The sequence below is a fragment of the Leuresthes tenuis genome, unplaced genomic scaffold (assembly GCF_036924035.1).
Source record: "Leuresthes tenuis unplaced genomic scaffold, fLeuTen1.0.hap1 SCAF_1, whole genome shotgun sequence".
Classification (NCBI taxonomy): Eukaryota; Metazoa; Chordata; class Actinopteri; order Atheriniformes; family Atherinopsidae; genus Leuresthes; species Leuresthes tenuis.
Window position 1 is genome coordinate 41,740,975 of NW_027325355.1, and position 27,889 is coordinate 41,768,863.

The window sequence follows — 27,889 nt, forward strand, 5'->3', positions numbered from 1 at the left end:
GAAAAAGCTTACAGCACCTGGTATTCGCAAGCGGTCTCCCATTCAAGAACTAACCAGGCCCAACCCTGCTTGGCTTCCGAGATCAGACGAGGTTGAGCTTATTCAGGGTGGTGTGGCGGTAAGCAACGATATCTGTTACAAATGTGTATTATATAGGTACTGGAATCATACACTTCCTCTATGTAACCAGATAATTGCCGAGAAAGGCTGACTTGTAGTGGGCACATCTTCTTCCCTGATGTGATTATTCTCTGCAGCTGAAACTGAAACTCTGAGATCACTTTGTGTCTGCCAACAAAGCAGCAGCAGCTGAAGATGACCAACTTCTTCGCGTGTCACAGGGTGATCAGACGTTGCAACAAAAGACATGGAGGTGGTAGAGAGAAGAGAAAAAGCTTACAGCACCTGGTATTCCCAAGCAGTCTCCCATCCAAGTACTAACCAGGCACAACCCTGCTTGGCTTCCGAGATCAGACTAGGTTAGGCATATTCAGGGTGGTGTGGCCGTAAGCAACAATGTCTGTGACAAATGTAAATTGTATAGGTACTGGAATCATACGGTTCCTCTATATAACCAGATAATTGCAGAGAAAGGCTGATAAATAGTGGGCACATCTTCTTCCCTGACGTGATTATTCTCTCCAGCTGAAAATGAGACTCTCAGATCACTTCGTGTCTGCCAACAAAGCAGCAGCAGCTGAAGATGACCAACTTCCTCATGTGTCACAGGGCGATCAGACCTTGCAACAAAATACATGCAGGTGGTAGAGAGAAGAGAAAAAGCTTACAGCACCTGGCATTCCCAAGGGGTCTCCCATTCAAGTACTAACCAGGCCCAACCCTGCTTGGGTTCCGAGATTAGTCGAGGTCGGGCATATTTACGGTGGTGTGGCCGTAAGTAACAATGTCTGTGAAAAATGTGCATTATATAGGTACTGGAATAATACAGTTCCTCTATGTAACCAGATAATTGCCTAGAAAGGCTGACTTGTAGTGGGCACATCTTCTTCCCTGATGTGATTATTCTCTGCAGCTGAAATTGAGACTCTCAGATCACTTCGTGTCTGCCAACAAAGAAGCAGCAGCAGCTGAAGATGACCAACTTCCTCATGTGTCACAGGAGGATCAGACGTTGCCACAAAAGACATGAAGGTGGTAGAGAGTAGAGAAGAAGCTTACAGCACCTGGTATTACCAAGTGGTCTCCCATCCAAGTACTAACCACGCCCAACCCTGCTTGGCTTCCGAGATCAGACGAGGTTGGGCATGTTCTGGGTGGTGTGGCCGTAAGCAGCAATGTCCCTGACAAATGTGCATTATATAGGTCCTGGAATCATACGGTTCCTCTATGCAACCAGATAATTGCCGAGAAAGGCTGATGTGTAGCGGGTAAATCATCTTCTCTGATGTGATCATTCTCTGCAACTGAAACTGAGACTCTCAGATCACTTCATGTCTGCCAACAAAGCAGCAGCAGCTGAAGATGACCAACTTCCTCATGTGTCACAGGATGATCAGACGTTGCAACAAAAGACATGCAGGTGGTAGAGAGAAGAGAAGAAGCTTACAGCACCTGGTATTCCCAAGCAGTCTCCCATCCAAGTACTAACCAGGCCCAACCCTCCTTGGCTTCCGAGATCAGACATATTCAGGGTGGTTTGGCCGTAAGCAACAGTCTCTGTGACAAATGTGCATTATATAGGCAATGGAATCATATGGTTCCTCTATGTAACCAGATAATTGCCGAGAAAGGCTGATATGTAGTGGGCACATCTTGTTCCCTGACGTGATAATTCTCTCTAGCTGAAAATGAGACTCTCAGATCACTTCGTGTCTGCCAACAAAGCAGCAGCAGCTGAAGATGACCAACTTCCTCATGTGTCACAGGGTGATCAGACGTTGCAACAAAAGACATGCAGGTTGTAGAGAGAAGAGAAAACTCTTACAGAACCTGGTATTCCCAAGCAGTCTCCCATTAAAGTACTAACCAGGCCCAACCCTCCTTGGCTTCCGAGATCAGACGAGGTCGGGCTTATTCAGGGTGGTGTGGCCATAAGGAACAATTTCTGTGACAAATGTGCATTATATAGGTACTGGAATCATACAATTCCTCTATGTAACCAGATAATTGCAGAGAAAGGCTGACTTGTTATGGGCACATCTTCTTCCCTGATGTGATTATTCTCTGCAGCTGAAACTGAGACTCTCAGATCACTTCGTGTCTGCCAACAAAGCAGCAGCAGCTGAAGATGACCAACTTCGTCATGTGTCACAGGGTGATCAGACGTTGCAACAAAAGACATGCAGGTGGTCGAGAGAAGACAAAAAGCTTACAGCTCCTGGTATTCCCAAGCGGTCTCCCATTTAAGTACTGACCAGGCCCAACCCTCCTTGGCTTCCGAGATCAGACGAGGTCGGGCTTATTCAGGGTGGTGTGGCCGTAAGGAACAATTTCTGTGACAAATGTGCATTATATAGGTACTGGAATCATACAATTCCTCTATGTAACCAGATAATTGCAAGAAAGGCTGACTTGTTATGGGCACATCTTCTTCCCTGATGTGATTATTCTCTGCAGCTGAAACTGAGACTCTCAGATCACTTCGTGTCTGCCAACAAAGCAGCAGCAGCTGAAGATGACCAACTTCGTCATGTGTCACAGGGTGATCAGACGTTGCAACAAAAGACATGCAGGTGGTCGAGAGAAGAGAAAAAGCTTACAGCTCCTGGTATTCCCAAGCGGTCTCCCATTTAAGTACTAACCAGGCCCAACCCTCCTTGGCTTCCGAGATCAGACGAGGTCGGGCATGTTCAGGGTGGTGTGGCCGTAAGCAACAATGTCTCTGACAAATGTGCATTATATAGGTACAGGAATCATACGGTTCCTCTATGCAACCAGATAATTGCCGAGAAAGGCTGATGTGTAGCGGGCAAATCATCTTCTCTGATGTGATCATTCTCTGCAACTTAAACTGAGACTCTCAGATCACTTCGTGTCAGCCAACAAAGCAGCAGCAGCTGAAGATGACCAACTTCCTCATGTGTCACAGGGTGATCAGACGTTGCAACAAAAGACATGCAGGTGGTAGAGAGAAGAGAAAAAGCTTACAGCACCTGGTATTCCCAAGCAGTCTCCCATCCAAGTACTAAGGAGGCTCAACCCTGCTTGGCTTACGAGATCAGACGAGGTCGGGCATATTCAGGGTGGTGTGGCCGTAAGCGACAATGTCTTTGACAAATGTGCATTATATAGGTAATGGAATCATACGGTTCCTCTATGTAACCAGATAATTGCCGAGAAAGGCTGACTTGTAGTGGGCAAATCTTCTTCCCTCATGTGATCATTCTCTGCAGCTGAAACTGAGACTCTCAGATCACTTCGTGTCTGCCAACAAAGCAGCAGCAGCTGAAGATGACCAACTTCCTCATGTGTCACAGGGTGATCAGACGTTGCAACAAAAGACATGCAGGTGGTCGAAAGAAGAGAAAAAGCTTAAAGCACCTGGTATTCCCAAGAGGTCTTCCATCCAAGTACTAACCAGGCCCAACCGTGCTTGGCTTCCGAGATCAGACGAGGTCGGGCATGTTCAACGTGGTGTGGCCGTAAGCAACAATGTCACTGACAAATGTGCATCATATAGGTACTGGAATCATACGGTTCCTCTATGCAACTAGATAATTGCAGAGAAAGGCTGATGTGTAGCTGGCATATCATCTTCTCTGATGTGATCATTCTCTGCAGCTGAAACTGAGACTCTCAGATCACTTCGTGTCTGCCAACAAAGCAGCAGCAGCTGAAGATGACCAACTTCCTCATGTGTCACAGGGTGATCAGATGTTGCAACAAAAGACATGCAGGTGGTAGAGAGAAGAGAAAAAGCTTACAGCACCTGGTATTCCCAAGCAGTCTCCCACCCAAGTACTAACCAGGCACAATCCTGCTTGGCTTCCGAGATCAGACGAGGTCGGGCATATTATATTCAGGGTGGTGTGGCCGTAAGCAACAATGTCTGTGACAAATGTAAATTGTATAGGTACTGGAATCATACGGTTTCTCTATATAACCAGATAATTGCAGAGAAAGGCTGATAAATAGTGGGCACATCTTCTTCCCTGACGTGATTATTCTCTCCAGCTGAAAATGAGACTATCAGATCACTTCGTGTCTGCCAACAAAGCAGCAGCAGCTGAAGATGACCAACTTCCTCATGTGTCACAGGGCGATCAGACCTTGCAACAAAATACATGCAGGTGGTAGAGAGAAGAGAAAAAGCTTACAGCACCTGGCATTCCCAAGGGGTCTCCCATTCAAGTACTAACCAGGCCCAGCCCTGCTTGGGTTCCGAGATCAGTCGAGGTCGGGCATATTCAGGGTGGTGTGGCCGTAAGTAACAATGTCTGTGAAAAATGTGCATTATATAGGTACTGGAATAATACAGTTCCTCTATGTAACCAGATAATTGCAGGGAAAGGCTAACTTGATGTGGGCACATCTTCTTCCTTGATGTGATTATTCTCTGCAGCTGAAACTGAGACTCTCAGATCACTTCGTGTCTGCTAACAAAGCAGCAGCAGCTGAAGATGACCAACTTCCTCATGTGTCACAGGGCGATCAGACATTGCAACAAAAGACATGCAGGTGGTAGAGAGAAGAGAAAAAGCTTACAGCACCTGGTATTCCCAAGCGGTGTCCCATCAAAGTACTAACCAGGCCCAGCCCTCCTTGGCTTCCGAGATCAGACAAGGTCAGACATATTCAGGGTGGTTTGGCCGTAAGTAACAATCTCCGTGACAAATGTGCATTATATAGGCAATGGAATCATACACTTCCTCTATGTAACCAGATAATTGCCTAGAAAGGCTGACTTGTAGTGGGCACATGTTCTTCCCTGATGTGATTATTCTCTGCAGCTGAAATTGAGACTCTCAGATCACTTCGTGTCTGCCAACAAAGAAGCAGCAGCAGCTGAAGATGACCAACTTCCTCATGTGTCACAGGAGGATCAGACGTTGCCACAAAAGACATGAAGGTGGTAGAGAGTAGAGAAGAAGCTTACAGCACCTGGTATTACCAAGTGGTCTCCCATCCAAGTACTAACCAGGCCCAACCCTGCTTGGCTTCCGAGATCAGACGAGGTTGGGCATGTTCCGGGTGGTGTGGCCGTAAGCAGCAATGTCTCTGACAAATGTGCATTATATAGGTCCTGGAATCATACGGTTCCTCTATGCAACCAGATAATTGCCGAGAAAGGCTGATGTGTAGCGGGTAAATCATCTTCTCTGATGTGATCATTCTCTGCAACTGAAACTGAGACTCTCAGATCACTTCATGTCTGCCAACAAAGCAGCAGCAGCTGAAGATGACCAACTTCCTCATGTGTCACAGGATGATCAGACGTTGCAACAAAAGACATGCAGGTGGTAGAGAGAAGAGAAAAAGCTTACAGCACCTGGTATTCCCAAGCAGTCTCCCACCCAAGTACTAACCAGGCACAATCCTGCTTGGCTTCCGAGATCAGACGAGGTCGGGCATATTATATTCAGGGTGGTGTGGCCGTAAGCAACAATGTCTGTGACAAATGTAAATTGTATAGGTACTGGAATCATACGGTTTCTCTATATAACCAGATAATTGCAGAGAAAGGCTGATAAATAGTGGGCACATCTTCTTCCCTGACGTGATTATTCTCTCCAGCTGAAAATGAGACTATCAGATCACTTCGTGTCTGCCAACAAAGCAGCAGCAGCTGAAGATGACCAACTTCCTCATGTGTCACAGGGCGATCAGACCTTGCAACAAAATACATGCAGGTGGTAGAGAGAAGAGAAAAAGCTTACAGCACCTGGCATTCCCAAGGGGTCTCCCATTCAAGTACTAACCAGGCAGCCCTGCTTGGGTTCCGAGATCAGTCGAGGTCGGGCATATTCAGGGTGGTGTGGCCGTAAGTAACAATGTCTGTGAAAAATGTGCATTATATAGGTACTGGAATAATACAGTTCCTCTATGTAACCAGATAATTGCAGGGAAAGGCTAACTTGATGTGGGCACATCTTCTTCCTTGATGTGATTATTCTCTGCAGCTGAAACTGAGACTCTCAGATCACTTCGTGTCTGCTAACAAAGCAGCAGCAGCTGAAGATGACCAACTTCCTCATGTGTCACAGGGCGATCAGACATTGCAACAAAAGACATGCAGGTGGTAGAGAGAAGAGAAAAAGCTTACAGCACCTGGTATTCCCAAGCGGTGTCCCATCAAAGTACTAACCAGGCCCAGCCCTCCTTGGCTTCCGAGATCAGACAAGGTCAGACATATTCAGGGTGGTTTGGCCGTAAGTAACAATCTCCGTGACAAATGTGCATTATATAGGCAATGGAATCATACACTTCCTCTATGTAACCAGATAATTGCCTAGAAAGGCTGACTTGTAGTGGGCACATGTTCTTCCCTGATGTGATTATTCTCTGCAGCTGAAATTGAGACTCTCAGATCACTTCGTGTCTGCCAACAAAGAAGCAGCAGCAGCTGAAGATGACCAACTTCCTCATGTGTCACAGGAGGATCAGACGTTGCCACAAAAGACATGAAGGTGGTAGAGAGTAGAGAAGAAGCTTACAGCACCTGGTATTACCAAGTGGTCTCCCATCCAAGTACTAACCAGGCCCAACCCTGCTTGGCTTCCGAGATCAGACGAGGTTGGGCATGTTCCGGGTGGTGTGGCCGTAAGCAGCAATGTCTCTGACAAATGTGCATTATATAGGTCCTGGAATCATACGGTTCCTCTATGCAACCAGATAATTGCCGAGAAAGGCTGATGTGTAGCGGGTAAATCATCTTCTCTGATGTGATCATTCTCTGCAACTGAAACTGAGACTCTCAGATCACTTCATGTCTGCCAACAAAGCAGCAGCAGCTGAAGATGACCAACTTCCTCATGTGTCACAGGATGATCAGACGTTGCAACAAAAGACATGGAGGTGGTAGAGAGAAGAGAAGAAGCTTACAGCACCTGGTATTCCCAAGCAGTCTCCCATCCAAGTACTAACCAGGCCCAACCCTCCTTGGCTTCCGAGATCAGACATATTCAGGGTGGTTTGGCCGTAAGCAACAGTCTCTGTGACAAATGTGCATTATATAGGCAATGGAATCATATGGTTCCTCTATATAACCAGATAATTGCAGAGAAAGGCTGATATGTAGTGGGCACATCTTGTTCCCTGACGTGATAATTCTCTCTAGCTGAAAATGAGACTCTCAGATCACTTCGTGTCTGCCAACAAAGCAGCAGCAGCTGAAGATGACCAACTTCCTCATGTGTCACAGGGTGATCAGACGTTGCCACAAAAGACATGCAGGTGGTTGAGAGGAGAGAAAAAGCTTACAGCACCTGGTATTCCCAAGCTGTATACCATCAAAGTACTAACCAGGCCCAAAACTGCTTGGCTTCCGAGATCAGACGAGGTTGAGCTTATTCAGGGTGGTGTGGCGGTAAGCAACGATATCTGTTACAAATGTGTATTATATAGGGACTGGAATCATACACTTCCTCTATGTAACCAGATAATTGCAGAGAAAGGCTGACTTGTAGTGGGCACATCTTCTTCCCTGATGTGATTATTCTCTGCAGCTGAAACTGAAACTCTGAGATCACTTTGTGTCTGCCAACAAAGCAGCAGCAGCTGAAGATGACCAACTTCTTCACGTGTCACAGGGTGATCAGACGTTGCAACAAAAGACATGCAGGTGGTTGAGAGGAGAGAAAAAGCTTACAGCACCTGGTATTCCCAAGCTGTATACCAACAAAGTACTAACCAGGCCCAACACTGCTTGGCTTCCGAGATCAGACGAGGTCGGGCATATTCAGGGTGGTGTGGCCGTAAGCGACAATGTCTTTGACAAATGTGCATTATATAGGTAATGGAATCATACGGTTCCTCTATGTAACCAGATAATTGCCGAGAAAGGCTGACTTGTAGTGGGCAAATCTTCTTCCCTCATGTGATCATTCTCTGAAGCTGAAACTGAGACTCTCAGATCACTTCGTGTCTGCCAACAAAGCAGCAGCAGCTGCTGAAGATGACCAACTTCCTCATGTGTCACAGGGTGATCAGACGTTGCAACAAAAGACATGCAGGTGGTCGAAAGAAGAGAAAAAGCTTACAGCACCTGGTATTCCCAAGAGGTCTTCCATCCAAGTACTAACCAGGCCCAACCGTGCTTGGCTTCCGAGATCAGACGAGGTCGGGCATGTTCAACGTGGTGTGGCCGTAAGCAACAATGTCACTGACAAATGTGCATCATATAGGTACTGGAATCATACGGTTCCTCTATGCAACTAGATAATTGCAGAGAAAGGCTGATGTGTAACGGGCATATCATCTTCTCTGATGTGATCATTCTCTGCAGCTGAAACTGAGACTCTCAGATCACTTCGTGTCTGCCAACAAAGCAGCAGCTGAAGATGACCACCTTCCTCATGTGTCACAGGGTGATCAGACGTTGCAACAAAAGGTGGTAGAGAGAAGAGAAAAAGCTTAAAGCACCTGGTATTCCCAGGCAGTCTACCATCCAAGTACTAGTAGTAGTAAAAATAAAAAGGATGGAAAACATTCAAGAAAAGTGCAAATGAAGCAAGGTTTTTTGGTATAACTATCATGTATTATTCATTTGAACTTTTTTAGAACTTTGAACATTTACAAAACATAAGTAAGATCTCAATCTCAGCTCGGCTGCTGACTACTTGGTCCTGGGGCCTGCTGCTGTCTAGCTCTGGTTCATTCCCGTTTAGGAGATAGCTGATGATTAATGTCATCCTCTTCTAAAAGTCACTGTCAGACTCTGAATTTGATCTTCATATTCTGAAACCTCTTTCTTGACCAAAATCAATTTCAAGGCCTTGTGTGCGATGAATCTTTTGGTTGTTGCGGAGAATCGGTTGTATTAGTAGTTATCACTGGGAAAGCTATATTTATTGCCCCCCCCCCCCCCCCCCCCCAAAAAAAAGAGGAGGGGAAAAAAGAGGGAAAATGAAAAATGTGCAGGAATATGATTACAGGTGCAAGTGCTTGAATGTCGGTTTGACACATGCACACGTGTATAATTACAACAAACAGTTTGAAAGTAGTGTTTCTTTTACAGATCACCAAGAAGCTGGCTGGCGCTATTGGGGACAGTGCTGCATGGATGATAAACATCGGCAACGAGTTTGGCCAGGTTCTGAACTCTGTTCTGACAACGGGTGAAGGTGCAGGGTTGGAAGAGTTGTGCCATGGCATCGTCACTCGATACAAGAATGCGGGCCAAGCTGAACCTGAGGTCATCTATGTTGACCGGGACTGCTGCAGCCAGTCAGGTGGGTAAAAATGATCAAATTCTTTATCAAATATACGTTTGAAAAACTGTGTGCCACACACACACACACTGTTACCACTCCACTTGTGGGAGGAGTGGTACTGGCAATTGGGCAGCGGCTGACTTTGTTTTTCACAGGTGTGTCTTCAGTGGTCAAACTCTTCCACCCATGGAGGTCTGCAGTGCGCTTGGACAGCTTCCATTTCATGCGACGTTTTAACTGCGGCGTTAAGTTTACGTTAAGTGTCTGTCTGTCTGTCTGTCTGTTCGCAGATGATTGCTCGTCTGTTACTGTGTGATTATTGTTACAATGTTAATAAAGTTTGATAATTTTACTTGAACCAAGAACAGCCTTCACATTTTTATTTAATTTCCCTTTGCAAAACAGGACGACAGTGAGTGTGAGTGACATCCATTTAATGCAATTGTCAAAAGTGAAGCCAGAATTACTTGGAGAATTATTTTACATTTATTAACAAAACCCAACACTCTTTGTCTCAACCAAAGATTTTTTAAAAATACTTTCTTTGCTCAATTTGGAATTTGTTTCATTCACTTGTGTTGCACAAATAGTGATACAGATAGATAGCTAGTCTCTCAAATAATTGAGTGTACCAAAAAAAGAGGGGAAAAATGATGGGAGACTTATTTACATTTACAGTTATACAGATTTTGTGTGCTGCCCCCTACAGTAGGCTTTAGTAAAGTCCAAAGCACTGTGGTATGTTGGGGTGTTGCCACAATACAGGTTCGAATCCCACAAGAAACATGAAAATTAAACAGATGATAAACCTTGCAATAAGTGCAGAGGTGTGTGTAAACAATGTTGAGAAGATAAGAGAATAGAGAAAAGTGGATATAGTGTACGTTTTTTCTCCTTTTCTTTTTCTCTCCCCCCCCCCTCCTTCCTCTTTTTTTCCTTTTCCCCCCTTTCGGGCAGTCCCTTTTGCCCCTTTTTTGGCCAAAAGGTTAGCACTCTGGACTTTGAATCCAGTGATCCGAGTTCAAATCTCGGTGGAACCTACAGGTGTGCTGTCATGTTTGTGTTCTGGAAAGAAAATGAGTGGATGAGGTTAGTCAGTTGTCAAGTCACACCAGAGTGTGTGATTGACCAATTCCAAAGAGAGGGCTTAAATTGTTTAATGTTGAAAAAGTGAAACATTCAGCTGAGAGGGTCTGTGCTATTTGCCTTCTCACCTCCGGGTGTCACTAATTGAATCTATTTGATTTCTTCTTCCATATTAATTTGCAATGCATATATTTTTCCATGCTCTCCGTTTGGAATTTGGACACAGAAGCCAAAGGAGAAGGAAACAGGAAAAACAATCCCATGGTAACAATCAGCGACAAGGAGAACTACTCAAAAGCCTACATAATTAACCCGGTGCCCAACCATGGGCCAACCAATCATCCAATCAAGGAGCGGCAATTTCTGCCGGCCGGGATCTGAGCGCCAACTCCATGCGGTGCGCACAAGTTGGTACTGATTTAGGAAAAAGAGGATTGTACAATTTTACTCCTTGGTATGGATACTCTTTCAAAAAAGTCCAAAAAATAAAATATGTGGTTGACAAAACTGTGTGACTCAGTCCTTCAACACAAAAGGCAGGCAAAGGAAAATCAGCTGTCCTCTCTATCTAATCATAGGAGGATGGCCTGACTACGATCAGGGACCTGAGCAGCAAAGAATAGATAGACATGATAAATAGTTATATATATATATATATATACATATATATATGTACATACTAGTCTCCAATACTACTATGATAAAAAGAGATCCAATGTAAGGTCTAGAAATTTGTTCTATATTTTTGTTGTAAATCCACAACAGGTTTCATCATCTGCTAATCCTGAAGGAGACACTAGTTGTAAAGGAATTTATTAATACATAAAAATGCTTATATTATAAGACTGAAACATCCTTGAACAGCAGATCACTGTAAAGACATACATATAATATTGTGATTATGTCAGTGGGTCAACAATTTTGTAAAGGCAACTTTACATAAAAAAATTTAAAATCTTGTAAAAATATAACAATGTAAACATAAAAACAGCAACCTCAAAACAAAACATAGCATGTTACCTGGATGGAAAACCATGCGTCTCTACAGCCTGAAGGAAGAAATCTTGGGCTGTTGATGACTTGTTGTTATTGGTAGCATGTCGGTACATGATCTTTGTGAGCATTTGGAAAACATAAAAACCACAGAAACACATTAAACATTAACTACAATAATATAAGAATAATAAATGAATGAAATATTGTTCCATGTGTAATGTTAGACTTAAAGCTATACTTACCTTTCTGGCATGTAGCACGGCAAATTTAAACATGAAAAACTCCCCCTCCCTCCAAAGTCTCACCCTCTTCCCCCTGCCTGACCTGTGACGCTCCCTTCCTCCCTGACGTGTGAGGTGAGAAAGTGATGGTGCGTTCCATCTCCCCCGGATGTCGGAGCGGAGAATGTTGTCAAGTTATCAGCGGTCCAGTTACCACGTCCATCAAGGCTATTCTTGTGCTTGCCGTGTCCGAATATAAACAACTTGTGACCTACAACGGCCTGCGTTGTAGTTCGCGTGTAATTTCAACACCTGGTGGCTTGCTTTTCCATTTTAGTGCGCCATAAGCTTATTAGGAGCATTTTAAGCTTACAAAAGAAAAGTATAGCTTTAAATAAATTAAGTTGAATATTATATCACACACTATAATCTCCATGGGGACACTGACCTTTCTTGAAGAGACATCTATTCCAAACATTACCACACCATATCTGTTCAATAAAAATGTATCAATTGTTTAACGCAGCTACATCGTGGTCCATTACACCAGATTCCAGAACTCTGCAGAATGTATGCCATAGACCATTTTTTAAATCAATATATAGATATATAATGTCCATGTGATGTCCTTTGCTGTCAGCTTACCTGATCAACTTGTGGTTGGTATCTATATGTACGAGTGACAGAGGAGCTGCGACATTGTAGGTCCTTCTCACAACACATCCGAGGCTTGTCATTCTCTGTAGTATTCCTACCCTATCAACCCGGTGCATCGAATCCCACACTCTGTCCACTGAACTCTGTGGCCTAAAGCCCTAAGACGACCTTTTACCATTCTGTGACCTGTAGGAAAAGAAGTGAAAACCACTTTTATTTAAGATATATTGATTGATAATCATGTAAACAAACAATTTAGGCATTTAACTTTTTCTCAGGTATACATGCTATGATGACCGTTGCTATGATAATGTCCAGGACTCTCCACTAAGGCACAGAAAATTTAAAAAATAATATTGATAGCCTTTAGGCTATAAAAATAGCAGTCATTAAAGTAGCCGGCCCTCAGCTAGACTTAGTTGTGGAGCCTATATGGCCGGCAATTTCAAATGTTACTTTTATGGCACAAATCTTTTTATAATGCTATGGACAAGTGCATGATATAATTCAAATAAAAACTTTCTGTAAAAAGCACCAACCCAAATTCTGGGAGTCTTGCTTGATGGCAGAGACCAAGCTGTCAAGTTCATCATCTGTCATTTTACTGTAGCCTTCCCTTTTTGAGAGGCCCCACTGTCGCATTCTGCGTTTCAGTGTTCTCACTGATACACCAGCAGTGTGGAAATACAGGGGGCAGAGAGGTCAATTTCAATCAAATGCTGGACGTGGTCTTTGGAAAAAAACATATGCTGGCTTGTTCACAGATACGAGACTTGTGTTCTTTTCACTGATTTTTACTGTGGTCTTCATCGTCGGCTTTCACCACAAGTACACCGTAGAACTGATAAAACACAAATGATGTACAAATATTACATTACACATGCCTCAACTAAAAGAAAATATATTATTTACAAACACAAACTTACATACCACTTTGGCCTGCAAGTGGACAAACCGGTAAACTTAAAACCGCTTATGGTCTTCGTTGATTGCTTTCTTTATTGGATCCATATCAATGATACCAGTTTACCGGACCGCTTTTTTAAACCGGAAGTGACATCACCGTCACCTTAAACTAAACTTATCAAGTTTTAACTTTTAACTTTTACCTAACACCAAATGTTATTAACTATATCCTTTAAACATTGCTAAATATTAAATATATACATCAAAACACTTAAAACAAACGTGTTATACGGACATTCTCTATGGCCATAAAATCATAGCTGCATCTAGTGGCGAAACATAAATATAACTGCCGTTACATTGCCTGTTTGACAGTTTAAAGCGGCTGCACGTGCACTTTTTCTATCTGGCCTCAGTACATTTCTGAAATGTATTCATTTGTGTTTGGAAAACATTGGAAACTTTATTTCTGAGTCCACATCAGTGGGTTCTGGTTGTTAGCACATAGATGAGGAGACAGTTCAAGTAGTTTAAATTTTTAATAAGTGCCGTGCTACATGCCAGAAAGGTAAGTATAGCTTTAAGTCTAACATTACACATGGAACAATATTTCATTCATTTATTATTCTTATATTATTGTAGTTAATGTTTAATGTGTTTCTGTGGTTTTTATGTTTTCCAAATGCTCACAAAGATCATGTACCGACATGCTACCAATAACAACAAGGCATCAACAGCCCAAGATTTCTTCCTTCAGGCTGTAGAGACGCATGGTTTTCCATCCAGGTAACATGCTATGTTTTGTTTTGAGGTTGCTGTTTTTATGTTTACATTGTTATATTTTTACAAGATTTTAAATTTTTTTATGTAAAGTTGCCTTTACAAAATTGTTGACCCACTGACATAATCACAATATTATATGTATGTCTTTACAGTGATCTGCTGTTCAAGAATGTTTCAGTCTTATAATATAAGCATTTTTATGTATTAATAAATTCCTTTACAACTAGTGTCTCCTTCAGGATTAGCAGATGATGAAACCTGTTGTGGATTTACAACAAAAATATAGAACAAATTTCTACAACACATTCCTGTACAACTTAGACCTGTACATTGGATCTCTTTTTATCATAGTAGTATTGGAGACTAGTATGTACATATATATATGTATATATATATATATATATAACTATTTATCATGTCTATCTATTCTTTGCTGCTCAGGTCCCTGATCGTAGTCAGGCCATCCTCCTATGATTAGATAGAGAGGACAGCTGATTTTCCTTTGCCTGCCTTTTGTGTTGAAGGACTGAGTCACACAGTTTTGTCAACCACATATTTTATTTTTTGGACTTTTTTGAAAGAGTATCCATACCAAGGAGTAAAATTGTACAATCCTCTTTTTCCTAAATCAGTACCAACTTGTGCGCACCGCATGGAGTTGGCGCTCAGATCCCGGCCGGCAGAAATTGCCGCTCCTTGATTGGATGATTGGTTGGCCCATGGTTGGGCACCGGGTTAATTATGTAGGCTTTTGAGTAGTTCTCCTTGTCGCTGATTGTTACCATGGGATTGTTTTTCCTGTTTCCTTCTCCTTTGGCTTCTGTGTCCAAATTCCAAACGGAGAGCATGGAAAAATATATGCATTGCAAATTTATATGGAAGAAGAAATCAAATAGATTCAATTAGAGACACCCGGAGGTGAGAAGGCAAATAGCACAGACCCTCTCAGCTGAATGTTTCACTTTTTCAACATTAAACAATTTAAGCCCTCTCTTTGGAATTGGTCAATCACACACTCTGGTGTGACTTGACAACTGACTAACCTCATCCACTCATTTTCTTTCCAGAACACAAACATGACAGCACACCTGTAGGTTCCACCGAGATTTGAACTCGGATCACTGGATTCAAAGTCCAGAGTGCTGACCTTTCGGCCAAAAAAGGGGCAAAAGGGACTGCCCGAAAGGGGGGAAAAGGAAAAAAAGAGGAAGGGGGGGGGGGGGGGAAAGGAGAAAAAACGTACACTATATCCACTTTTCTCTATTCTCTTATCTTCTCAACATTGTTTACACACACCTCTGCACTTATTGCAAGGTTTATCATCTGTTTAATTTTCATGTTTCTTGTGGGATTCGAACCTGTATTGTGGCAACACCCCAACATACCACAGTGCTTTGGACTTTACTAAAGCCTACTGTAGGGGGCAGCACACAAAATCTGTATAACTGTAAATGTAAATAAGTCTCCCATCATTTTTCCCCTCTTTTTTTGGTACACTCAATTATTTGAGAGACTAGCTATCTATCTGTATCACTATTTGTGCAACACAAGTGAATGAAACAAATTCCAAATTGAGCAAAGAAAGTATTTTTAAAAAATCTTTGGTTGAGACAAAGAGTGTTGGGTTTTGTTAATAAATGTAAAATAATTCTCCAAGTAATTCTGGCTTCACTTTTGACAATTGCATTAAATGGATGTCACTCACACTCACTGTCGTCCTGTTTTGCAAAGGGAAATTAAATAAAAATGTGAAGGCTGTTCTTGGTTCAAGTAAAATTATCAAACTTTATTAACATTGTAACAATAATCACACAGTAACAGACGAGCAATCATCTGCGAACAGACAGACAGACAGACAGACACTTAACGTAAACTTAACGCCGCAGTTAAAACGTCGCACCTATCGTACCTATATAATGCACATTTGTCACAGTTATTGTTGCTTACGGCCACACCACCCTGAATAAGTCTGATCTCGGAAGCCAAGCAGGGTTGGGCCTTGTTAGTATTTGGATGGGAGACTGCTTGGGAATACCAGGTGCTGTAGGTTTTTTCTTTTCTCTCTACAACCTGCATGTCTTTTGTTGCAACGTCTGATCACCCTGTGACACATGAGGAAGTTGGTCATCTTCAGCTGCTGCTGCTTTATTGGCAGACACGAAGTGATCTGAGAGTCTCATTTTCAGCTGGAGAAAATTATCACGTCAGGGAACAAGATGTGCCCACTACATATCAGCCTTTCTCGGCAATTATCTGGTTGCATAGAGGAACCGTATGATTCCAGTACCTATATAATGCACATTTGTCACAGACATTGTTACTTACGGCCACACCACCCTGAATATGCCCAACCTCGTGTGATCTCGGAACCCAAGCAGGGTTGGGCCTGGTTAGTACTTCGATGGGAGACCTCTTGGGAATACCAGGTGCTGTAAGCTTCTTCTCTTCTGTCTACCACCTCCATGTATTTTGTTGCAACGTCTGATCATCCTGTGACACATGAGGAAGTTGGTCATCTTCAGCAGCTGCTGCTTCTTTGTTGGCAGACACGAAGTGATCTGAGAGTCTCAGTTTCAGCTGCAGAAAATAATCACATGGGGGAAGAAGATGTGCCCGCTACACATCAGCCTTTCTCTGCAATTAACTGGTTGCATAGAGGAACCGTATGATTCCAGTACTTATATAATGGACATTTGTCAGAGATATTGTTGCTTACGGCCACACCACCCTGAATAAGCCCGACCTCGTCTGATATCGGAAGCAGAGCAGGTTTGGGCCTGGTTAGTACTTCGATAGGAGACCTCTTGGGAATACCAGGTGCTGTAAGCTTCTTCTCTTCTCTCTACCACCTGCATGTCTTTTGTTGCAACGTCTGATCACCCTGTGACACATGAGGAAGTTGGTCATCTTCAGCAGCTGCTGCTTCTTTGTTGGCAGACACGAAGTGATCTGAGAGTCTCAGTTTCAGCTGCAGAGAATAATCACATCAAGGAGGAAGATGAACCCACTACAAGTCAGCCTTTTTCGGCAATTATCTGGTTATACAGAGGAAGTGTATGATTCCAGTACCTATATAATGCACATTTGTCACCAATATTGTTGCTTATGGCCACACCACCCTGAATAAGCCCAACCTCGTCTGATCTCGGAAGCCAAGCAGGGTTGGGCCTGGTTAGTACTTGAATGGGAGACTGCTTGGGAATACCAGGTGCCTTAAGCTTTTTCTCTTCTCTCTACCACCTGCATGTCTTTTGTTGCAACGTCTGATCACCCTGTGACACATGAGGAAGTTGGTCATCTTCATTTTCTGCTGCTTTGTTGGCAGACACGAAGTGATCTGAGAGTCTCAGTTTCAGCTGAAGAGAATAATCACATCAAGGAGGAAGATGAACCCACTACAAGTCAGCCTTTTTCGGCAATTATCTGGTTACACAGAGGAAGTGTATGATTCCAGTACCTATATAATGCATAATTGTCACCGATATTTTTGCTTACGGCCACACCACCCTGAACAAGCCCGACCTCGTCTGATCTCGGAAGCCAAGCACGGTTGGGCCTGGTTAGTACTTGAATGGGAGACCGCTTGGGAATACCAGGTACCTTAAGCTTTTTCTCTTCTCTCTACAACCTGCATGTCTTTTGTTGCAACGTCTGATCACCCTGTGACACATGAGGAAGTTGGCCATCTTCAGCTTCTGCTGCTTTGTTGGCAGACACGAAGTGATCTGAGAGTCTCATGTTCAGCTGGAGAAAATTATCACGTCAGGGAAGAAGATGTGCCCACTACAGATCAGCCTTTCTCAGCAATTATCTGGTTACATAGAGGAACCGTATGATTCCTGTACTTATATAATGCACATTTGTCAGACACATTGTTGCTTACGGCCACACCACCCTGAACATGCCTGATCTCGTAAGCCAAGCAGGGTTGAGCCTCCTTAGTACTTGAATGGGAGACTGCTTGGGAATACCAGGTGCTGTAAGCTTTTTCTCTTCTCTCTACCACCTGCATGTCTTTTGTTGCAACGTCTGATCACCCTGTGACACATGAGGAAGTTGGTCATCTTCAGCTGCTGCTGCGTTGGCTGACACGAAGTGATCTGAGAGTCTCAGTTTAAGTTGCAGAGAATGATCACATCAGAGAAGATGATTTGCCCGCTACACATCAGCCTTTCTCGGCAATTATCTGGTTGCATAGAGGAACCGTATGATTCCAGTACCTATATAATGCACATTTGTCAGAGACATTGTTGCTTACGGCCACACCACCCTGAACATGCCCGACCTCGTCTTATCTCGGAAGCCAAGGAGGGTTGGGCCTGGTTAGTACTTAAATGGGAGACCGCTTGGGAATACCAGGAGCTGTAAGCTTTTTGTCTTCTCTCGACCACCTGCATGTCTTTTGTTGCAACGTCTGATCACCCTGTGACACATGAGGAAGTTGGTCATCTTCAGCTGCTGCTGCTTTGTTGGCAGACACGAAGTGATCTGAGAGTCTCAGTTTCAGCTGCAGAGAATAATCACATCAGGGAAGAAGATGTGCCCATAACAAGTCAGCCTTTCTCTGCAATTATCTGGTTACATAGAGGAATTGTATGATTCCAGTACCTATATAATGCACATTTGTCACAGAAATTGTTCCTTACGGCCACACCACCCTGAATAAGCCCGACCTCGTCTGATCTCGGAAGCCAAGGAGGGTTGGGCCTGGTTAGTACTTTAATGGGAGACTGCTTGGGAATACCAGGTTCTGTAAGCGTTTTCTCTTCTCTCTACAACCTGCATGTCTTTTGTTGCAACGTCTGATCACCCTGTGACACATGAGGAAGTTGGTCATCTTCAGCTGCTGCTGCTTTGTTGGCAGACACGAAGTGATCTGAGAGTCTCAGTTTCAGCTGCAGAGAATAATCACATCAGGGAAGAAGATGTGCCCATAACACGTCAGCCTTTCTCTGCAATTATCTGGTTACATAGAGGAAGTGTATGATTCCAGTACCTATATAATGCACATTTGTCACAGAAATTGTTCCTTATGGCCACACCACCCTGAATAAGCCCGACCTCGTCTGATCTCGGAAGCCAAGGAGGGTTGGGCCTGGTTAGTACTTTAATGGGAGACTGCTTGGGAATACCAGGTGCTGTAAGCGTTTTCTCTTCTCTCTACAACCTGCATGTCTTTTGTTGCAACGTCTGATCACCCTGTGACACATGAGGAAGTTGGCCATCTTCAGCTGCTGCTGCTTTGTTGGAAGACACGAAGTGATCTGAGAGTCTCAGTTTCAGCTAAAGAGAATAATCACTTCAGGGAAGAAGATGTGCCCACTACAGATCAGCCTTTCTCAGCAATTATCTGGTTACATAGAGGAACCGTATGATTCCTGTACTTATATAATGCACATTTGTCAGACACATTGTTGCTTACGGCCATACCACCCTGAACATGCCCGACCTCGTCTGATCTCGGAAGCCAAGCAGGGCTGAACCTCCTTAGTACTTGGATGGGAGACTGCTTGGGAATACCAGGTGCTGTAAGCTTCTTCTTTTCTCTCTACCACCTGCATGTCTTTTGTTGCAACTCCTGATCACCCTGTGACACATGAGGAAGTTGGTCATCTTCAGCTGCTGCTGCTTTGTTGGCTGACACGAAGTGATCTGAGAGTCTCAGTTTCAGTTGCAGATAATGATCACATCAGAGAAGATGATTTGCCCGCTACACATCAGCCTTTCTCGGCAATTATCTGGTTGCATAGAGGAACCGTATGATTCCAGTACCTATATAATGCACATTTGTCAGAGACATTGTTGCTTACGGCCACACCACCCTGAATAAGCCCGACCTCGTCTGATCTCGGACGCCAAGCAGGGTTGTACCTGGTTAGTACTTGGATGGGAGACAGCTTGGGAATACCAGGTGCTGTAAGCTTTCTCTCTTCTCTCTACCACCTGCATGTCTTTTGTTGCAACGTCTGATCACCCTGTGACACGTGAAGAAGTTAGTCATCTTCAGCTGCTGCTGCTTTGTTGATAGACACGAGGTGATCTGAGAGTCTCAGTTTCAGCTGCAGAGAATAATCACATCAAGGAGGAAGATGAACCCACTACAAGTCAGCCTTTTTCGGCAATTATCTGGTTATACAGAGGAAGTGTATGATTCCAGTACCTATATAATGCACATTTGTCACCAAAATTGTTGCTTATGGCCACACCACCCTGAATAAGCCCAACCTCGTCTGATCTCGGAAGCCAAGCAGGGTTGGGCCTGGTTAGTACTTGAATGGTAGACTGCTTGGGAATACCAGGTGCTGTAAGCTTTTTCTCTTCTCTCTACCACCTGCATGTCTTTTGTTGCAACGTCTGATCACCCTGTGACACATGAGGAAGTTGGTCATCTTCATTTTCTGCTGCTTTGTTGGCAGACACGAAGTGATCTGAGAGTCTCAGTTTCAGCTGAAGAGAATAATCACATCAAGGAGGAAGATGAACCCACTACAAGTCAGCCTTTTTCGGCAATTATCTGGTTACACAGAGGAAGTGTATGATTCCAGTACCTATATAATGCACAATTGTCACCGATATTTTTGCTTACGGCCACACCACCCTGAATAAGCCCGACCTCGTCTGATCTCGGAAGCCAAGCACGGTTGGGCCTGGTTAGTACTTGAATGGGAGACCGCTTGGGAATACCAGGTACCTTAAGCTTTTTCTCTTCTCTCTACCACCTGCATGTCTTTTGTTGCAACGTCTGATCACCCTGTGACACATGAGGAAGTTGGTCATCTTCAGCTTCTGCTGCTTTGTTGGCAGACACGAAGTGATCTGAGAGTCTCATGTTCAGCTGGAGAAAATTATCACGTCAGGGAAGAAGATGTGCCCACTACAGATCAGCCTTTCTCAGCAATTATCTGGTTACATAGAGGAACCGTATGATTCCTGTACTTATATAATGCACATTTGTCAGACACATTGTTGCTTACGGCCACACCACCCTGAACATGCCTGATCTCGTAAGCCAAGCAGGGTTGAGCCTCCTTAGTACTTGGATGGGAGACTGCTTGGGAATACCAGGTTCTGTAAGCTTTTTCTCTTCTCTCTACCACCTGCATGTCTTTTGTTGCAACGTCTGATCACCCTGTGACACATGAGGAAGTTGGTCATCTTCAGCTGCTGCTGCTTTGTTGGCTGACACGAAGTGATCTGAGAGTCTCAGTTTAAGTTGCAGAGAATGATCACATCAGAGAAGATGATTTGCCCGCTACACATCAGCCTTTCTCGGCAATTATCTGGTTGCATAGAGGAACCGTATGATTCCAGTACCTATATAATGCACATTTGTCAGAGACATTGTTGCTTACGGCCACACCACCCTGAATAAGCCCGACCTCGTCTGATCTCGGACGCCAAGCAGGGTTGTACCTGGTTAGTACTTGGATGGGAGACAGCTTGGGAATACCAGGTGCTGTAAGCTTTCTCTCTACTCTCTACCACCTGCATGTCTTTTGTTGCAACGTCTGATCACCCTGTGACACGTGAAGAAGTTAGTCATCTTCAGCTGCTGCTGCTTTGTTGATAGACACGAGGTGATCTGAGAGTCTCAGTTTCAGCTGCAGAGAATAATCACATCAAGGAGGAAGATGAACCCACTACAAGTCAGCCTTTTTCGGCAATTATCTGGTTATACAGAGGAAGTGTATGATTCCAGTACCTATATAATGCACATTTGTCACCAAAATTGTTGCTTATGGCCACACCACCCTGAATAAGCCCAACCTCGTCTGATCTCGGAAGCCAAGCAGGGTTGGGCCTGGTTAGTACTTGAATGGGAGACTGCTTGGGAATACCAGGTGCCTTAAGCTTTTTCTCTTCTCTCTACCACCTGCATGTCTTTTGTTGCAACGTCTGATCACCCTGTGACACATGAGGAAGTTGGTCATCTTCATTTTCTGCTGCTTTGTTGGCAGACACGAAGTGATCTGAGAGTCTCAGTTTCAGCTGAAGAGAATAATCACATCAAGGAGGAAGATGAACCCACTACAAGTCAGCCTTTTTCGGCAATTATCTGGTTACACAGAGGAAGTGTATGATTCCAGTACCTATATAATGCACAATTGTCACCGATATTTTTGCTTACGGCCACACCACCCTGAATAAGCCCGACCTCGTCTGATCTCGGAAGCCAAGCACGGTTGGGCCTGGTTAGTACTTGAATGGGAGACCGCTTGGGAATACCAGGTACCTTAAGCTTTTTCTCTTCTCTCTACCACCTGCATGTCTTTTGTTGCAACGTCTGATCACCCTGTGACACATGAGGAAGTTGGTCATCTTCAGCTTCTGCTGCTTTGTTGGCAGACACGAAGTGATCTGAGAGTCTCATGTTCAGCTGGAGAAAATTATCACGTCAGGGAAGAAGATGTGCCCACTACAGATCAGCCTTTCTCAGCAATTATCTGGTTACATAGAGGAACCGTATGATTCCTGTACTTATATAATGCACATTTGTCAGACACATTGTTGCTTACGGCCACACCACCCTGAACATGCCTGATCTCGTAAGCCAAGCAGGGTTGAGCCTCCTTAGTACTTGGATGGGAGACTGCTTGGGAATACCAGGTGCTGTAAGCTTTTTCTCTTCTCTCTACCACCTGCATGTCTTTTGTTGCAACGTCTGATCACCCTGTGACACATGAGGAAGTTGGTCATCTTCAGCTGCTGCTGCTTTGTTGGCTGACACGAAGTGATCTGAGAGTCTCAGTTTAAGTTGCAGAGAATGATCACATCAGAGAAGATGATTTGCCCGCTACACATCAGCCTTTCTCGGCAATTATCTGGTTGCATAGAGGAACCGTATGATTCCTGTACCTATATAATGCACATTTGTCAGAGACATTGTTGCTTACGGCCACACCACCCTGAACATGCCCGACCTCGTCTGATCTCGGAAGCCAAGGAGGGTTGGGCCTGGTTAGTACTTAAATGGGAGACCGCTTGGGAATACCAGGAGCTGTAAGCTTTTTGTCTTCTCTCGACCACCTGCATGTCTTTTGTTGCAACGTCTGATCACCCTGTGACACATGACGAAGTTGGTCATCTTCAGCTGCTGCTGCTTTGTTGGCAGACACGAAGTGATCTGAGAGTCTCAGTTTCAGCTGCAGAGAATAATCACATCAGGGAAGAAGATGTGCCCATAACAAGTCAGCCTTTCTCTGCAATTATCTGGTTACATAGAGGAATTGTATGATTCCAGTACCTATATAATGCACATTTGTCACAGAAATTGTTCCTTACGGCCACACCACCCTGAATAAGCCCGACCTCGTCTGATCTCGGAAGCCAAGGAGGGTTGGGCCTGGTCAGTACTTAAATGGGAGACCGCTTGGGAATACCAGGAGCTGTAAGCTTTTTGTCTTCTCTCGACCACCTGCATGTCTTTTGTTGCAACGTCTGATCACCCTGTGACACATGACGAAGTTGGTCATCTTCAGCTGCTGCTGCTTTGTTGGCAGACACGAAGTGATCTGAGAGTCTCAGTTTCAGCTGCAGAGAATAATCACATCAGGGAAGAAGATGTGCCCATAACAAGTCAGCCTTTCTCTGCAATTATCTGGTTACATAGAGGAATTGTATGATTCCAGTACCTATATAATAAACATTTGTCACAGAAATTGTTCCTTATGGCCACACCACCCTGAATAAGCCCGACCTCGTCTGATCTCGGAAGCCAAGGAGGGTTGGGCCTGGTTAGTACTTTAATGGGAGACTGCTTGGGAATACCAGGTTCTGTAAGAGTTTTCTCTTCTCTCTACAACCTGCATGTCTTTTGTTGCAACGTCTGATCACCCTGTGACACATGAGGAAGTTGGTCATCTTCAGCTGCTGCTGCTTTGTTGGCAGACACGAAGTGATCTGAGAGTCTCAGTTTCAGCTGCAGAGAATAATCACATCAGGGAAGAAGATGTTTCCATAACAAGTCAGCCTTTCTCTGCAATTATCTGGTTACATAGAGGAAGTGTATGATTCCAGTACCTATATAATGCACATTTGTCACAGAAATTGTTCCTTACGGCCACACCACCCTGAATAAGCCCGACCTCGTCTGATCTCGGAAGCCAAGGAGGGTTGGGCCTGGTTAGTACTTTAATGGGAGACTGCTTGGGAATACCAGGTGCTGTAAGCGTTTTCTCTTCTCTCTACAACCTGCATGTCTTTTGTTGCAACGTCTGATCACCCTGTGACACATGAGGAAGTTGGTCATCTTCAGCAGCTGCTAATTTGTTGGCAGACACGAAGTGATCTGAGAGTCTCAGTTTCAGCTGAAGAGAATGATCACATCAGAGAAGATGATATGCCCACTACACATCAGCCTTTCTCGGCAATTATCTGGTTTCATAGAGCAAGTGTATGATTCCAGTACCTATATAATTCACATTTGTAACAGATATTGTCGCTTACCGCCACACCACCCTGAATAAGCCCCACCTTGTCTTATCTCGGAAGCCAAGCAGGGTTGGGTCTGGTTTGTACTTCAATGGGAGACTGCTTGGGAATACCAGGTGCTGTAAGCTGTTTCTCTTCTCTCTACCACCTGCATGTGTTTTGTTGCAACGTCTGATCACCCTGTGACACATGAGGAAGTTGGTCATCTTCAGCTGCTGCTGCTTTGTTGGCAGACATGAGGTAATCTGAGAGTCTCAGTTTCAGCTGGAGAGAATAATCACATCAGAGAAGAAGATGTGCCCACTACAAGTCAGCTTTTTTCTGCAATTATTTGGTTGCATAGAGGAACCGTATGATTCCAGTACCTATGTAATGCACATTTGTCACAGACATTGTTGCTTACGGCCAAACCACCCTGAATAAGCCCGACCTCGTCTGATCTCGGAAGCCAAGCAGGTTTAGGCCTGCTTAGTACTTGATGGGAGACTGCTTGGGAATACCAGGTGCTGTAAGCTTTTTCTCTTCTCTCTACCACCTGCATGTCTTTTGTTGCAACGTCTGATCACCCTGTGACACGTGAAGAAGCTGGTCATCTTCAGCTGCTGCTGCTTTGTTGATAGACACGAGGTGATCTGAGAGTCTCAGTTTCAGCTCCAGAGAATAATCACATCAAGGAGGAAGATGAACCCACTATAAGTCAGCCTTTTTCGGCAATTATCTGGTTATACAGAGGAAGTGTATGATTCCAGTACCTATATAATGCACATTTGTCACCGATATTGTTGCTTACGGCCACACCACCCTGAATAAGCCCAACCTCGTCTGATCTCGGAAGCCAAGCAGGGTTGGGCCTCCTTAGTACTTGGATGGGAGACTGCTTGGGAATACCAGGTGCTCTAAGCTTCTTCTCTTCTCTCTACCACCTGCATGTCTTTTGTTGCAACTTCTGATCACCCTGTGACACATGAGGAAGTTGGTCATCTTCAGCAGCTGCTGCTTTGTTGGCAGACACGAAGTGATCTGAGAGTCTCAGTTTCAGCTGCAGAGAATAATCACATCAAGGAGGAAGATGAACCCACTACAAGTCAGCCTTTCTCGGCAATTATCTGGTTTCATAGAGCAAGTGTATGATTCCAGTACCTATATAATTCACATTTGTAACAGATATTGTCGCTTACCGCCACACCACCCTGAATAAGCCCCACCTTGTCTTATCTCGGAAGCCAAGCAGGGTTGGGTCTGGTTTGTACTTCAATGGGAGACTGCTTGGGAATACCAGGTGCTGTAAGCTGTTTCTCTTCTCTCTACCACCTGCATGTGTTTTGTTGCAACGTCTGATCACCCTGTGACACATGAGGAAGTTGGTCATCTTCAGCTGCTGCTGCTTTGTTGGCAGACACGAAGTGATCTGAGAGTCTCAGTTTCAGCTGAAGAGAATGATCACATCAGAGAAGATGATATGCCCACTACACATCAGCCTTTCTCGGCAATTATCTGGTTTCATAGAGGAAGTGTATGATTCCAGTACCTATATAATTCACATTTGTAACAAATATATTTGCTTACCGCCACACCACCCTGAATATGCCCCACCTTGTCTTATCTCGGAAGCCAAGTAGGGTTGGGCCTGGTTAGTACTTAGATGGGAGACTGCTTGGGATTACCAGGTGCTGTAAGCTTTTTGTCTTCTCTTGACCACCTGCATGTCTTTTGTTGCAACGTCTGATCACCCTGTGACACATGAGGAAGTTGGTCATCTTCAGCTCCTGCTGCTTTGTTGGCAGACATGAGGTAATCTGAGAGTCTCAGTTTCAGCTGGAGAGAATAATCACATCAGAGAAGAAGATGTGCCCACTACAGATCAGCCTTTCTCAGCAATTATCTGGTTACATAGAGGAACCGTATGATTCCAGTACTTATATAATGCACATTTGTCAGACACATTGTTGCTTACGGCCACACCACCCTGAACATGCCCGACCTCGTCTGATCTCGGAAGCCAAGCAGGGTTGAGCCTCCTTAGTACTTGGATGGGAGACAGCTTGGGAATACCAGGTGCTGTAAGCTTTTTCTCTTCTCTCTACCACCTGCATGTCTTTTGTTGCAACGTCTGATCACCCTGTGACACATGAGGAAGTTGGTCATCTTCAGCTGCGGCTGCTTTGTTGGCTGACACGAAGTGATCTGAGAGTCTCAGTTTCAGTTGCAGAGAATGATCACATCAGAGAAGATGATTTGCCCGCTACACATCAGCCTTTCTCGGCAATTATCTGGTTGCATAGAGGAACCGTAGTTGGCAGACACGAAGTGATCTGAGAGTCTCAGTTTCAGCTGGAGAGAATAATCACGTCAGGGAAGAAGATGTGCCCACTACACATCAGCCTTTCTCAGCAATTATCTGGTTACATAGAGGAACCGTATGATTCCAGTACCTATATAATGCACATTTGTCAGAGACATTGTTGCTTACGGCCACACCACCCTGAATAAGCCCGACCTCGTCTGATCTCGGACGCCAAGCAGGGTTGTACCTGGTTAGTACTTGGATGGGAGACAGCTTGGGAATACCAGGTGCTGTAAGCTTTTTCTCTTCTCTCTACCACCTGCATGTCTTTTGTTGCAACGTCTGATCACCCTGTGACACGTGAGGAAGTTGGTCATCTTCAGCAGCTGCTGCTTTGTTGGCAGACACGAAGTGATCTGAGAGTCTCAGTTTCAGCTGCAGAGAATAATCACATCAGGGAAGAAGATGTTTCCATAACAAGTCAGCCTTTCTCTGCAATTATCTGGTTACATAGAGGAAGTGTATGATTCCAGTACCTATATAATGCACATTTGTCACAGAAATTGTTCCTTACGGCCACACCACCCTGAATAAGCCCGACCTCGTCTGATCTCGGAAGCCAAGGAGGGTTGGGCCTGGTTAGTACTTTAATGGGAGACTGCTTGGGAATACCAGGGGCTGTAAGCGTTTTCTCTTCTCTCTACAACCTGCATGTCTTTTGTTGCAACGTCTGATCACCCTGTGACACATGAGGAAGTTGGTCATCTTCAGCAGCTGCTGCTTTGTTGGCAGACACGAAGTGATCTGAGAGTCTCAGTTTCAGCTGCAGAGAATAATCACATCAAGGAGGAAGATGAACCCACTACAAGTCAGCCTTCCTCGGCAATTATCTGGTTACATAGAGGAAGTGTATGATTCCAGTACCTATATAATGCACATTTGTCACAGAAATTGTTCCTTACGGCCACACCACCCTGAATAAGCCCGACCTCGTCTGATCTCGGAAGCCAAGGAGGGTTGGGCCTGGTTAGTACTTTAATGGGAGACTGCTTGGGAATACCAGGGGCTGTAAGCGTTTTCTCTTCTCTCTACAACCTGCATGTCTTTTGTTGCAACGTCTGATCACCCTGTGACACATGAGGAAGTTGGTCATCTTCAGCAGCTGCTGCTTTGTTGGCAGACACGAAGTGATC

General features: G+C 44.4%; 45 pseudogenes; 24 read left to right on the forward strand and 21 right to left on the reverse strand.

The window, feature by feature from the left end:
* Window positions 1-5: 5 nt before the first annotated feature.
* LOC140293916 (5S ribosomal RNA) lies at window positions 6-124 on the reverse strand (annotated as a pseudogene).
* A 269-nt stretch (window positions 125-393) lies between these two features.
* On the reverse strand, window positions 394-512 carry LOC140291870 (5S ribosomal RNA; annotated as a pseudogene).
* A 269-nt stretch (window positions 513-781) lies between these two features.
* On the reverse strand, window positions 782-900 carry LOC140295944 (5S ribosomal RNA; annotated as a pseudogene).
* A 272-nt stretch (window positions 901-1,172) lies between these two features.
* LOC140290836 (5S ribosomal RNA) lies at window positions 1,173-1,291 on the reverse strand (annotated as a pseudogene).
* Window positions 1,292-1,560: 269 nt separating this feature from the next.
* Window positions 1,561-1,669, reverse strand: LOC140295827 (5S ribosomal RNA; annotated as a pseudogene).
* A 269-nt stretch (window positions 1,670-1,938) lies between these two features.
* Window positions 1,939-2,057, reverse strand: LOC140294443 (5S ribosomal RNA; annotated as a pseudogene).
* A 269-nt stretch (window positions 2,058-2,326) lies between these two features.
* Window positions 2,327-2,445, reverse strand: LOC140289258 (5S ribosomal RNA; annotated as a pseudogene).
* Window positions 2,446-2,713: 268 nt separating this feature from the next.
* Window positions 2,714-2,832, reverse strand: LOC140300655 (5S ribosomal RNA; annotated as a pseudogene).
* A 269-nt stretch (window positions 2,833-3,101) lies between these two features.
* Window positions 3,102-3,220, reverse strand: LOC140294078 (5S ribosomal RNA; annotated as a pseudogene).
* Window positions 3,221-3,489: 269 nt separating this feature from the next.
* LOC140269702 (5S ribosomal RNA) lies at window positions 3,490-3,608 on the reverse strand (annotated as a pseudogene).
* Window positions 3,609-3,877: 269 nt separating this feature from the next.
* On the reverse strand, window positions 3,878-4,001 carry LOC140289811 (5S ribosomal RNA; annotated as a pseudogene).
* Window positions 4,002-4,270: 269 nt separating this feature from the next.
* Window positions 4,271-4,389, reverse strand: LOC140314031 (5S ribosomal RNA; annotated as a pseudogene).
* A 269-nt stretch (window positions 4,390-4,658) lies between these two features.
* LOC140293058 (5S ribosomal RNA) lies at window positions 4,659-4,777 on the reverse strand (annotated as a pseudogene).
* A 272-nt stretch (window positions 4,778-5,049) lies between these two features.
* LOC140316894 (5S ribosomal RNA) lies at window positions 5,050-5,168 on the reverse strand (annotated as a pseudogene).
* A 269-nt stretch (window positions 5,169-5,437) lies between these two features.
* On the reverse strand, window positions 5,438-5,561 carry LOC140289812 (5S ribosomal RNA; annotated as a pseudogene).
* A 269-nt stretch (window positions 5,562-5,830) lies between these two features.
* LOC140296568 (5S ribosomal RNA) lies at window positions 5,831-5,947 on the reverse strand (annotated as a pseudogene).
* Window positions 5,948-6,216: 269 nt separating this feature from the next.
* On the reverse strand, window positions 6,217-6,335 carry LOC140293059 (5S ribosomal RNA; annotated as a pseudogene).
* Window positions 6,336-6,607: 272 nt separating this feature from the next.
* Window positions 6,608-6,726, reverse strand: LOC140316898 (5S ribosomal RNA; annotated as a pseudogene).
* A 269-nt stretch (window positions 6,727-6,995) lies between these two features.
* On the reverse strand, window positions 6,996-7,104 carry LOC140295828 (5S ribosomal RNA; annotated as a pseudogene).
* A 657-nt stretch (window positions 7,105-7,761) lies between these two features.
* LOC140288699 (5S ribosomal RNA) lies at window positions 7,762-7,880 on the reverse strand (annotated as a pseudogene).
* A 272-nt stretch (window positions 7,881-8,152) lies between these two features.
* LOC140299606 (5S ribosomal RNA) lies at window positions 8,153-8,271 on the reverse strand (annotated as a pseudogene).
* An 8,029-nt stretch (window positions 8,272-16,300) lies between these two features.
* Window positions 16,301-16,419, forward strand: LOC140316016 (5S ribosomal RNA; annotated as a pseudogene).
* Window positions 16,420-16,691: 272 nt separating this feature from the next.
* On the forward strand, window positions 16,692-16,810 carry LOC140291345 (5S ribosomal RNA; annotated as a pseudogene).
* A 272-nt stretch (window positions 16,811-17,082) lies between these two features.
* LOC140274856 (5S ribosomal RNA) lies at window positions 17,083-17,201 on the forward strand (annotated as a pseudogene).
* Window positions 17,202-17,470: 269 nt separating this feature from the next.
* Window positions 17,471-17,589, forward strand: LOC140269255 (5S ribosomal RNA; annotated as a pseudogene).
* A 644-nt stretch (window positions 17,590-18,233) lies between these two features.
* Window positions 18,234-18,352, forward strand: LOC140288902 (5S ribosomal RNA; annotated as a pseudogene).
* A 269-nt stretch (window positions 18,353-18,621) lies between these two features.
* Window positions 18,622-18,740, forward strand: LOC140293759 (5S ribosomal RNA; annotated as a pseudogene).
* A 269-nt stretch (window positions 18,741-19,009) lies between these two features.
* On the forward strand, window positions 19,010-19,128 carry LOC140290933 (5S ribosomal RNA; annotated as a pseudogene).
* Window positions 19,129-19,397: 269 nt separating this feature from the next.
* On the forward strand, window positions 19,398-19,516 carry LOC140290076 (5S ribosomal RNA; annotated as a pseudogene).
* A 269-nt stretch (window positions 19,517-19,785) lies between these two features.
* Window positions 19,786-19,904, forward strand: LOC140290507 (5S ribosomal RNA; annotated as a pseudogene).
* A 269-nt stretch (window positions 19,905-20,173) lies between these two features.
* On the forward strand, window positions 20,174-20,292 carry LOC140279801 (5S ribosomal RNA; annotated as a pseudogene).
* A 269-nt stretch (window positions 20,293-20,561) lies between these two features.
* Window positions 20,562-20,680, forward strand: LOC140266295 (5S ribosomal RNA; annotated as a pseudogene).
* Window positions 20,681-21,327: 647 nt separating this feature from the next.
* On the forward strand, window positions 21,328-21,446 carry LOC140290508 (5S ribosomal RNA; annotated as a pseudogene).
* A 269-nt stretch (window positions 21,447-21,715) lies between these two features.
* On the forward strand, window positions 21,716-21,834 carry LOC140274862 (5S ribosomal RNA; annotated as a pseudogene).
* Window positions 21,835-22,103: 269 nt separating this feature from the next.
* LOC140266317 (5S ribosomal RNA) lies at window positions 22,104-22,222 on the forward strand (annotated as a pseudogene).
* A 647-nt stretch (window positions 22,223-22,869) lies between these two features.
* Window positions 22,870-22,988, forward strand: LOC140300656 (5S ribosomal RNA; annotated as a pseudogene).
* A 269-nt stretch (window positions 22,989-23,257) lies between these two features.
* LOC140289260 (5S ribosomal RNA) lies at window positions 23,258-23,376 on the forward strand (annotated as a pseudogene).
* A 269-nt stretch (window positions 23,377-23,645) lies between these two features.
* LOC140294444 (5S ribosomal RNA) lies at window positions 23,646-23,764 on the forward strand (annotated as a pseudogene).
* A 269-nt stretch (window positions 23,765-24,033) lies between these two features.
* On the forward strand, window positions 24,034-24,152 carry LOC140288528 (5S ribosomal RNA; annotated as a pseudogene).
* Window positions 24,153-24,809: 657 nt separating this feature from the next.
* Window positions 24,810-24,927, forward strand: LOC140294426 (5S ribosomal RNA; annotated as a pseudogene).
* Window positions 24,928-25,196: 269 nt separating this feature from the next.
* Window positions 25,197-25,315, forward strand: LOC140296203 (5S ribosomal RNA; annotated as a pseudogene).
* A 1,045-nt stretch (window positions 25,316-26,360) lies between these two features.
* On the forward strand, window positions 26,361-26,479 carry LOC140292973 (5S ribosomal RNA; annotated as a pseudogene).
* Window positions 26,480-26,876: 397 nt separating this feature from the next.
* LOC140290509 (5S ribosomal RNA) lies at window positions 26,877-26,995 on the forward strand (annotated as a pseudogene).
* Window positions 26,996-27,264: 269 nt separating this feature from the next.
* Window positions 27,265-27,383, forward strand: LOC140291866 (5S ribosomal RNA; annotated as a pseudogene).
* A 269-nt stretch (window positions 27,384-27,652) lies between these two features.
* On the forward strand, window positions 27,653-27,771 carry LOC140291867 (5S ribosomal RNA; annotated as a pseudogene).
* Window positions 27,772-27,889: the final 118 nt, after the last annotated feature.